This window comes from Mustelus asterias, unplaced genomic scaffold (assembly GCF_964213995.1).
Source record: "Mustelus asterias unplaced genomic scaffold, sMusAst1.hap1.1 HAP1_SCAFFOLD_2725, whole genome shotgun sequence".
NCBI lineage: Eukaryota > Metazoa > Chordata > Chondrichthyes > Carcharhiniformes > Triakidae > Mustelus > Mustelus asterias.
Window position 1 is genome coordinate 34,250 of NW_027592670.1, and position 11,717 is coordinate 45,966.

The 11,717-nt window shown below is 53.6% G+C and overlaps 1 protein-coding gene across 1 annotated transcript in view; it reads right to left on the reverse strand.

Moving 5' to 3' along the window:
• LOC144489965 (OTU domain-containing protein 7B-like) overlaps window positions 1-5,511 on the reverse strand; it is a gene marked incomplete at its 3' end in the record, with an annotated part of 39,526 nt that extends 34,015 nt beyond the window's left edge. Inside the window, exon 1 of the mRNA XM_078207797.1 lies at window positions 5,490-5,511. The remainder of the gene's footprint in view (window positions 1-5,489) is intronic.
• Between the last annotated feature and the right edge of the window lie 6,206 nt (window positions 5,512-11,717).

Consider the following 11,717-nt stretch of genomic DNA (forward strand, 5'->3'; position numbering starts at 1 on the left):
TTCGGCCCATCGAGCATGCACTGACCACAATCCCACCCAGGACCTATCCCCATAACCACACATTTACCCAAGCCAATCCTCCTGACACTAGGGTCAATTTAACATGACCAATCCACCTAACCTGCACATCTTTGGACAATAAGGGACAATTTAGCATGGCCAATCCACCCGACCTGCACATCTTTGGACAATATAGCATGGCCAATCCACCTAACCTGCACATCTTTGGACAATAAGGGACAATTTAGCACGGCCAATCCACCCTAACCTGCACATCTTTGGACAATAAGGGACAATTTAGCATGGCCAATCCACCTAACCTGCACATCTTTGGACAATAAGGGACAATTTAGCATGGCCAATCCACCCGACCTGCACATCTTTGGACAATAAGGGACAATTTAGCATGGCCAATCCACCCGACCTACACATCTTTGGACAATAAGGGACAATTTAGCATGGCCAATCCAGCTAACCTGCACATCTTTCAGAATGTGGGAGGAAACTGGAGCACCCGGAGGAAACCCATGCAGACACGGGGAGAATGTGCAAACTCCACACACTGACTCGAGCCGGGAATCGAACCCAGGTCCCTGGCGCTGTAAAGCAGCTAACCACCATACCTCCACACCCTCCTGTCCCTGACCAAACCGCAGCACCCTGGGCTCAGGGCTGCGACCATTGCCTGGAACACTGCTGCCACCCAGGTAATTCCCCCACCTCACTGATGTGCTGCACTTTCTGCAGCGCAGCCTCCAATCCGAGCACCACAGCAAGCGGGCAAATCCTGCTCTGTCGGCCAGCTCCTCTCCTTATTCCACATCCCCTTCCATCCAGTTCGAGGGGAACCTTCACAGACAGGGATTTCTCCTCACTGCACCACCCCCCCTCCCCCAGGTAAACCACCGTGAGTTTCCAGGGGGCACAAACCTGCACCATCTCGGTGACCTTGGCAGTGGGAACATTAAATGCCTCTCGATTCGGCTATGAACCAGAGCAAAGGGAAAACGATTCAGGGCCTGACCTGTGCTGGAAGACTGTTCCCCTTTGTATGGCACAGTGGTTAGCACTGCTGCTTCACAACACGAGATTCGATTCCAGCCTCGGGTGACCGTCTGCGTACAGTTTGCACGTTCTCCCCGTGTCTGCGTGGGTTTCCTCCCACAGTCCAAAGATAAGAAATAAGAACATAAGAAATAGCAGCAGGAGTAGGCCATCTAGCCCCTCGAGCCTGCCCCGCCATTCAATAAGATCATGACTGATCTGATAGTGGTTTAGTTCCACTTACCCGCCTGCTCCCCATAACCCTGAATTCCCTTATTGATCAGAAATCTATCTACCTGTGACATAAACATATTTAACGAGGTAGCCTCCACTGCTTCAATGGGCAGAGAATTCCAGAGATTCACTACCCTCAGAAGTTGTTCCTCCTCAACTCTGTTCTAAACTGACTCCCCCATATTTTGAGGCTGTCCCCTCTAGTTCTTGTTTCGTTTCTCAGTGGAAAGAATCTCTCTGCCTCTACCCTGTCAAGCCCCTTCATTATCTTATATGTCTCTATAAGATCTCCCCTCAGCCTTCTAAACTCCAACGAGTACAGGCCCAATCCACTCAATCTCTCCTCATAAGCTAACCCCCTCATTTCCGGTATCAACCTGGTGAACCTTCTCTGCACTCCCTCCAAGGCCAATATATCCTTCCGCAAATAAGGGGACCAAAACTGCACACAGTACTCCAGTTGCGGCCTCACCAGTGCCTTGTACAGTTGCAGCAAGACCTCCCTGCTTTTATATTCTATCCCCCTCGCGATAAAGGCCAACATTCCATTCACCTTCTTGATCACCTGCTGCACCTGCAGACTGAGTTTTTGCGATTCGTGCACAAGGACCCCCAGGTCCCTCTGCACAGTAGCATGTTGTAATTTTTCACCACTTAAATAACAGTCCATTTTACTATTATTCCTTCCAAAGTGGATAACCTCACACTTGTCAACGTTATACTCCATCTGCCAGATCCTCGCCCACTCGCTCAGCCTATCCAAATCTCTCTGCAGACTTTCCGCATCCTCCACGCAATTCGCTTTCCCACTTATCTTCGTGTCGTCAGCAAACTTTGATACCCTACACTCAGTCCCCTCCTCCAGATCGTCTATGTAAATAGTAAACAGTTGAGGCCCCAGCACCGATCCCTGCGGCACGCCACTAGTCACCAACTGCCAACCAGAAAAGCACCCATTTATCCCAACTCTCTGCTTCCTGTTGGATAGCCAATCCCCAATCCACGCCAACACCTTACCCCCAACTCCGTGTTCCCAAATCTTCTGCAGCAACCTTTTGTGAGGCACCTTATCGAATGCCTTCTGGAAATCTAAAAACACCACATCCACCGGTTCCCCTCTGTCAACCGCTCTAGTCACATCTTCATAAAAATCCAGTAAATTCGTCAAACACGACTTTCCGTTCATGAATCCATGCTGCGTCTGCTTGATCGAACCATTTTTTTTCCAGGTGTCCTGCTATTTCTTCTTTAATCATGGATTCCAGCAATTTCCCAACTACGGACGTTGAGCTAACCGGCCTGTAGTTACCATAAGACCATAAGACATAGGAGCGGAAGTAAGGCCATTCGGCCCATCGAGTCCACTCCACCATTCAATCATGGTTGATTTCAACTCCATTTACCCGCTCTCTCCCCATAGCCCTTAATTCCTCGAGAAATCAAGAATTTATCAATTTCTGTCTTGAAGACGCTCAACGTCTCGGCCTCCACACCTTTGTCTACCTCCTTTTTTAAAACAGTGGCGTCACATTAGCTGTTTTCCAATCAGCCGGCACTTCCCCAGAGTCCAGCGAATTTTGATAAATTACAACCCACGCACCTGCTATTACTTCTGCCATTTCTTTCAGTACCCTGGGATGCATTCCATCCGGGCCCGGGGACTTGTCTACCTTTAGTCCCATTAGCCTACCAAGCACTACCTCTTTAGTAATAGTGATCGTTTTAAGGACCTCACCCCCTACAGTCCCACAACCATCAATTTTCGGTAAGCTATTTGTGTCCTCAACCGTGAAGACCGACACAAAAAACTTGTTTAAGGCCTCGGCCATTTCCTCGTTCCCCATTATTAAATCCCCCTTCTCATCTTCTAAGGGTCCAACATTTACTTTAGCTACTCTTTTCCTTTTTATATATTTGTAAAAACTTTTACTATCAGTTTTTATATTTTGTGCTAGTTTAGTTTCATAATCTATCTTTCCTTTCTTTATCGCTTTCTTAGTAGTTCTTTGTTGTTTTTTTACAGCTTTCCCAATCTCCTAATTCCCCACTAGTTTTGGCCACTCTGTACGCATTGGTTTTTAATTTAATACTCTCCTTTATTTCCTTAGTTATCCACGGCTGGTTATCTCTTTTCTTACATTCCTTCTTTATCACAGGAATATATTTTTGCTGAGTACTGAGAAAAATCTCCTTAAAAATCCGCCACTGTTGCTCAGCTGTCCGACCAACCAGTCTGCTCGCCCAGTCTACATTAGCCAATTCCACCCTCATCCTATTGTACTCCCCTCTGTTCAAGCAGAGGACACTGGTTTGGGACCCTACTTTCTCACCCTCCATTTGTATTAGAAATTCAACCATATTGTGATCACTCATTCCAAGAGGATCCCTCACAAGATGATTAACTTTACTGGTTTCATTACTCAGGACCAGATCCAAGATAACTCGTAGGTTCTGTAACATACTGTCCGAGGAAACTATCCCGACAGCATTCCAAGAACTCTTCCTCGAGTCCACCGCGTCCGTGCAAGTCGGGAGAATGGACAAACAGTACAGCACAGGAACAGGCCCTCCAAGCCTGTACCCATCATGTTGTCCTACCGAGACCAACCGCCTGTATCCCTCTATTCCCCACCTGTTCATGTGTCTATTCAGATAAGTTTTAAATGTCACTAACGTGTTTGCCTCAACCACCTCACTTGGCAGTCCATTCCAGGCCCCCACCACCCTCTGTGTAAAAAACTCCCCCCGCACATCTCCACTGAACCTTCCCCCCCTCACCTTGAACTTGTGCCCCCTTTTAATTGTCATTTCTGCCCTGGGAAGAAGCTTCCAACTTTTCCCCCTATCCATACCCCTCATACTTGAATAAATGTCTATCAGGTCGCCCGTCAGCCTCCGTCTTTCCAGGGAGAACAATCCCAGTTTATTCACTCTCTGCTCATAGCTAAGACCCTCCATACCAGGTCTACGTCCTGGTAAACCTTCTCTGTACTCTCTCCAAAGCCTCCATGTCCTTCTGGTAGTGCGGCGACCAGAATTAGACACAGTATTCCAAATGTGGCCATAACTAACATAATTTGCCAGTTTTTATACTCGATGCCCCGTCCGATGAAGACAAGCGTGCCATCTGCTTCCTTCACCACCTTTTCCACCTGTGCTGCCATTTTTAAGGATCTGTGGACCTGTACTCCCAGATCTCTCTGTACTCCCAGATCTCTCTGTACTCCCAGATCTCTCTGTGTGTCTCTGTTCCTGATAATTCTGCCATTTATTTTATAGCTCCCACCTGAATTTGATCGACCAAAATGCACCACCTCACATTTATCCGGATTAAATTCCATCTGCCATTTCTCCACCCAGTTTTCCAGCCTATCCGTATCCTGCTGTATTCTCTGACAATCTTCATCACTATCCGCAACTCCGCCAATCTTAGTATCATCCACAAACTTGCTAATCAGACCAGCTACGTTTCCTTCCAAATCATTTAAACATAATGCAAAAAACAGAGGTCCCAGCACCGATCTCTGCAGAACACCACTAGTCATGTCACACTATTTGTAACCCCCACAGTTGCCTAGACCTGCAGAGTTTCACTGGCTGTCTTGTCTGGAGACAATACACATCTTTTTAGCCTGTCTTGATGCTCTCTCCACTCACATTGTTTTGTTTCTTAAAGACTTGATTAGTTGTAAGTATTCGCATTCCAATCATTATTCATGTAAATTGAGTTTGTGTCTTTATATGCTCTGTTTGTGAACAGAATTCCCACTCACCTGAAGAAGGGGCTTGGAGCTCCGAAAGCTTGTGTGGCTTTTGCTACCAAATAAACCTGTTGGACTTTAACCTGGTGTTGTTAAACTTCTTACTGTGAACACCACGAGTTACAGACCTCCATTCAGAAAAACACCATTCCACCTCTACCCTCTGTCTCCTATGGCCAAGCCAGTTCGGAATCCATCTAGCGAGTTCATCCCATGTGATTTAATCTTTTGCACCAGCCTGCCATGAGGGACCTTCGGGGGAACGGTGGGGTAAATATGTGGGGTTGCAGAGATAGGGCTTGGGTAAAAAATGCTCTGTCAGAGAGTCGGTGCAGACTGGAGGGGCCAAATGGCCTCCTTCTGCACTGCAGGGATTCTACGGAATAGACTTGCCTTTCCTTTGAATAAACGGCAATGTAGACAGTCAGTCTGAGCCTGATAGTTACACACCCTGCCTGAGAATGCAAACCAGCACAGCTTCAGTAAACCTTCCCTTGATGAACAGAGGGCGCACAGCAAAGTCAGGACACCGGTGAGTTGAAACTGAGACAGAGGCTCTGCTGATCTGACTCCAGGTGTAGAGGGATGCTGCTGTGTGACGCGAGAGAGAGGAACCTGCATGGTGAGCTTCAGACAACTCTTTCACTCCCAGTTCACACCAGGGTCAGACGCCCTTTCACTCACTGCTCTGTTTTAGTGGTCGCCCATCGATCATCCCACACGCGCGACACACAACAGCAGTGAACTGGACAGACCCCAGACTCTGCAAGCACGCACATTCTGGACAACCAGAGCTTCAGCACCAGAGGATGACAAATGCAATCTACGAAAGCACGCATTTCAGACCAGCTAACCGGACTCAGACTACACTTCCCGCTGCCTCGGGAAAAGCAGCCAGCATAATCAAGGACCCCACACACCCCGGACATTCTCTCTTCCACCTTCTTCCGTCGGGAAAAAGATACAAAAGCCTACGGTCACGTACCAACCGACTCAAGAACAGCTTCTTCCCTGCTGCTGTCAGACTTTTGAATGGACCTACCTCGCATTAAGTTGATCTTTCTCTACACCCTAGCTATGACTGTAACACTACATTCTGCACTCTCTCCTTTCCTTCTCTATGAACGGTATGCTTTGTCTGTAAAGCGCGCAAGAAACAATACTTTTCACTGTATGATAGTACATGTGACAATAATAAATCAAATCAGAATCAAAAACTCCATTCAGTGACTTTCTCTCAGATAGTCTAAACAGGGAGAAAACCACACACGGCACAACGTAACTGTTTAATAATCTCAACACACGCATCAACTTAATCTGATAACCAGTGACAGACCCATCCCCACCAGTACTGTACCCAGTGTTGTACAGTGACAGACCCATCCCCACCAGTACTGTACCCCAGTGTTATACAGTGACAGACCCATCCCCACCAGTACTGTACCCAGTGTTATACAGTGACAGACCCATCCCCCACCAGTACTGTACCCGTGTTATACAGTGACAGACCCGTCCCCACCAGTACTGTACCCCAGTGTTATACAGTGACAGACCTGTCCCCACCAGTACTGTACCCCAGTGTTATACAGTGACAGACCCGTCCCCATCAGTTCTGTACCCCAGTGTTATACAGAGACAGACCCGTCCCCACCAGTACTGTACCCCAGTGTTATACAGTGACAGACCAGTGCCCACCAGTACTGTACAGTGTTATACAGTGACAGACCCATCCCCACCAGTACTGTACCCAGTGTTATACAGTGACAGACCCGTCCCCACCAGTACTGTACCGTGTTATACAGTGACAGACCCATCCCCACCAGTACTGTACCCCAGTGTTATACAGTGACAGACCCATCCCCACCAGTACTGTACCCAGTGTTATACAGTGACAGACCCATCCCCACCAGTACTGTACCCAGTGTTATACAGTGACAGACCCGTCCCCACCAGTACTGTACCGTGTTATACAGTGACAGACCCATCCCCACCAGTACTGTACCCCAGTGTTATACAGTGACAGACCCATCCCCACCAGTACTGTACCCAGTGTTATACAGTGACAGACCCGTCCCCACCAGTACTGTACCGTGTTATACAGTGACAGACCCATCCCCACCAGTACTGTACCCCAGTGTTATACAGTGACAGACCCATCCCCACCAGTACTGTACCCAGTGTTATACAGTGACAGACCCATCCCCACCAGTACTGTACCCAGTGTTATACAGTGACAGACCCGTCCCCACCAGTACTGTACCGTGTTATACAGTGACAGACCCATCCCCACCAGTACTGTACCCCAGTGTTATACAGTGACAGACCGGTCCCCACCAGTACTGTACCCCAGTGTTATACAGTGACAGACCCGTCCCCACCAGTACTGTACCCCAGTGTTATAGAGACAGACCCATCCCCACCAGTACTGTACCCCAGTGTTATAGAGACAGACCCATCCCCACCAGTACTGTACCCCAGTGTTATACAGCGACAGACCCGTCCCCACCAGTACTGTACCCAGTGTTATACAGTGACAGACCCGTCCCCACCAGTACTGTACCCCAGTGTTATACAGTGACAGACCCGTCCCCACCAGTACTGTACCCCAGTGTTATACAGTGACAGACCCGTCCCCATCAGTTCTGTACCCCAGTGTTATACAGTGACAGACCCATCCCCACCAGTACTGTACCCAGTGTTATACAGTGACAGACCCGTCCCCACCAGTACTGTACCCCAGTGTTATACAGTGACAGACCCGTCCCCACCAGTACTGTACCCCAGTGTTATACAGTGACAGACCCGTCCCCATCAGTTCTGTACCCCAGTGTTATACAGTGACAGACCCGTCCCCACCAGTACTGTACCCCAGTGTTATACAGTGACAGACCCATCCCCACCAGTACTGTACCCCAGTGTTATACAGTGACAGACCCGTCCCCACCAGTACTGTACCCCAGTGTTATACAGTGACAGACCCGTCCCCACCAGTACTGTATCCCAGTGTTATACAGCAACACACCCGTCCCCACCACTACTGTACCCCAGTGTTATACAGTGACAGACCCGTCCCCACCAGTACTGTACCCCAGTGTTATACAGCGACAGACCCGTCCCCACCAGTACTGTACCCCAGTGTTATACAGCAACAGACCCGTCCCCACCAGTACTGTACCCCAGTGTTATACAGTGACAGACCCGTCCCCACCAGTACTGTACCCCAGTGTTATACAGTGACAGACCCGTCCCCACCAGTACTGTACCAGTGTTATACAGCGACAGACCCATCCCAACCAGTACTGTACCCCAGTGTTATACAGTGACAGACCCTTCCCCACCAGTACTGTATCCCAGTGTTATACAGTGACAGACCCGTCCCCACCAGTACTGTACCCCAGTGTTATACAGTGACAGACCCGTCCTCACCAGTACTGTATCCCAGTGTTATACAGTGACAGACCAGTACCCACCAGTACTGTACCCCAGTGTTATACAGTGACAGATCCATCCCCACCAGTACTGTACCCAGTGTTATACAGTGACAGACCCATCCCCACCAGTACTGTACCCCAGTGTTATACAGCGACAGACCCATCCCCACCAGTAGTGCAACAAAATTTAGCCAGAGTTTTAACAACTAAGTCCAGAGTTTCCCGGTTTGGATTGTCACATATCAAGCGCCGGGACTGGAACCTTCTCACCATATATATGTGTGACATCACTGAAACGGCAGAGGCTGTTTTCCCGACTCCCTGCCCTCCAGGCTGGTGTTGGTGACTTGCAGGCTCAGGCTGACAGGCCCCACTATCAAACAGCCTGCCAACCCACACTCAGAATGGGCACAGAATTGTCCCATTCTACCCCTCACCCTCGAGTCAACCCTCCAGCCCCTTACCTCTCCAGTGGCTCACCCTCCAGCGTCCCCCCTCCTCGCCCCAGCCCCTCATGTCCCTAGAGGGGGAAGGATGGAGGGGAGGGGGAAGGATGGAGGGGAGGGGGAAGGATGGAGGGGAGGGGGAAGGATGGAGGGGAGGGGGAAGGATGGAGGGGAGGGGGAAGGATGGAGGGGAGGGGGAAGGATGGAGGGGAGGGGGAAGGATGGAGGGGAGGGGGAAGGATGGAGGGGAGGGGGAAGGATGGAGGGGAGGGGAAGGATGGAGGGGAGGGGGAAGGATGGAGGGGAGGGGGAAGGATGGAGGGGAGGGGGAAGGATGGAGGGGAGGGGGAAGGATGGAGGGGAGGGGGAAGGATGGAGGGGAGGGGGAAGGATGGAGGGGAGGGGGAAGGATGGAGGGGAGGGGGAAGGATGGAGGGGAGGGGGAAGGATGGAGGGGAGGGGGAAGGATGGAGGGGAGGGGGAAGGATGGAGGGGAGGGGGAAGGATGGAGGGGAGGGGGAAGGATGGAGGGGAGGGGGAAGGATGGAGGGGAGGGGGAAGGATGGAGGGGAGGGGGAAGGATGGAGGGGAGGGGGAAGGATGGAGGGGAGGGGGAAGGATGGAGGGGAGGGGGAAGGATGGAGGGGAGGGGGAAGGATGGAGGGGAGGGGGAAGGATGGAGGGGAGGGGGAAGGATGGAGGGGAGGGGGAAGGATGGAGGGGAGGGGGAAGGATGGAGGGGAGGGGGAAGGATGGAGGGGAGGGGGAAGGATGGAGGGGAGGGGGAAGGATGGAGGGGAGGGGGAAGGATGGAGGGGAGGGGGAAGGATGGAGGGGAGGGGGAAGGATGGAGGGGAGGGGGAAGGATGGAGGGGAGGGGGAAGGATGGAGGGGAGGGGGAAGGATGGAGGGGAGGGGGAAGGATGGAGGGGAGGGGGAAGGATGGAGGGGAGGGGGAAGGATGGAGGGGAGGGGGAAGGATGGAGGGGAGGGGGAAGGATGGAGGGGAGGGGGAAGGATGGAGGGGAGGGGGAAGGATGGAGGGGAGGGGGAAGGATGGAGGGGAGGGGGAAGGATGGAGGGGAGGGGGAAGGATGGAGGGGAGGGGGAAGGATGGAGGGGAGGGGGAAGGATGGAGGGGAGGGGGAAGGATGGAGGGGAGGGGGAAGGATGGAGGGGAGGGGGAAGGATGGAGGGGAGGGGGAAGGATGGAGGGGAGGGGGAAGGATGGAGGGGAGGGGGAAGGATGGAGGGGAGGGGGAAGGATGGAGGGGAGGGGGAAGGATGGAGGGGAGGGGGAAGGATGGAGGGGAGGGGGAAGGATGGAGGGGAGGGGGAAGGATGGAGGGGAGGGGGAAGGATGGAGGGGAGGGGGAAGGATGGAGGGGAGGGGGAAGGATGGAGGGGAGGGGGAAGGATGGAGGGGAGGGGGAAGGATGGAGGGGAGGGGGAAGGATGGAGGGGAGGGGGAAGGATGGAGGGGAGGGGGAAGGATGGAGGGGAGGGGGAAGGATGGAGGGGAGGGGGAAGGATGGAGGGGAGGGGGAAGGATGGAGGGGAGGGGGAAGGATGGAGGGGAGGGGGAAGGATGGAGGGGAGGGGGAAGGATGGAGGGGAGGGGGAAGGATGGAGGGGAGGGGGAAGGATGGAGGGGAGGGGGAAGGATGGAGGGGAGGGGGAAGGATGGAGGGGAGGGGGAAGGATGGAGGGGAGGGGGAAGGATGGAGGGGAGGGGGAAGGATGGAGGGGAGGGGGAAGGATGGAGGGGAGGGGGAAGGATGGAGGGGAGGGGGAAGGATGGAGGGGAGGGGGAAGGATGGAGGGGAGGGGGAAGGATGGAGGGGAGGGGGAAGGATGGAGGGGAGGGGGAAGGATGGAGGGGAGGGGGAAGGATGGAGGGGAGGGGGAAGGATGGAGGGGAGGGGGAAGGATGGAGGGGAGGGGGAAGGATGGAGGGGAGGGGGAAGGATGGAGGGGAGGGGGAAGGATGGAGGGGAGGGGGAAGGATGGAGGGGAGGGGGAAGGATGGAGGGGAGGGGGAAGGATGGAGGGGAGGGGGAAGGATGGAGGGGAGGGGGAAGGATGGAGGGGAGGGGGAAGGATGGAGGGGAGGGGGAAGGATGGAGGGGAGGGGGAAGGATGGAGGGGAGGGGGAAGGATGGAGGGGAGGGGGAAGGATGGAGGGGAGGGGGAAGGATGGAGGGGAGGGGGAAGGATGGAGGGGAGGGGGAAGGATGGAGGGGAGGGGGAAGGATGGAGGGGAGGGGGGAAGGATGGAGGGGAGGGGGGAGGATGGAGGGGAGGGGGGAGGATGGAGGGGAGGGGGGAGGATGGAGGGGGGGAGGATGGAGGGGAGGGGGGAGGATGGAGGGGGGGGGGGGAGGATGGAGGGGGGGGAGGATGGAGGGGGGGGGTAAGGGATGGGGGAGGGCAAGGGGGGTTGATGGAGGGGAGGGCAAGGGGGGGTTGATGGAGGGGAGGGCAAGGGGGGGGGTTGATGGAGGGGAGGGCAAGGGGGGGTTGATGGAGGGGAGGGCAAGGGGGGGTTGATGGAGGGGAGGGCAAGGGGGGGTTGATGGAGGGGAGGGCAAGGGGGGGTTGATGGAGGGGAGGGCAAGGGGGGGTTGATGGAGGGGAGGGCAAGGGGGGGTTGATGGAGGGGAGGGCAAGGGGGGGTTGATGGAGGGGAGGGCAAGGGGGGGTTGATGGAGGGGAGGGCAAGGGGGGGTTGATGGAGGGGAGGGCAAGGGGGGGTTGATGGAGGGGAGGGCAAGGGGGGGTTGATGGAGGGGAGGGCAAGG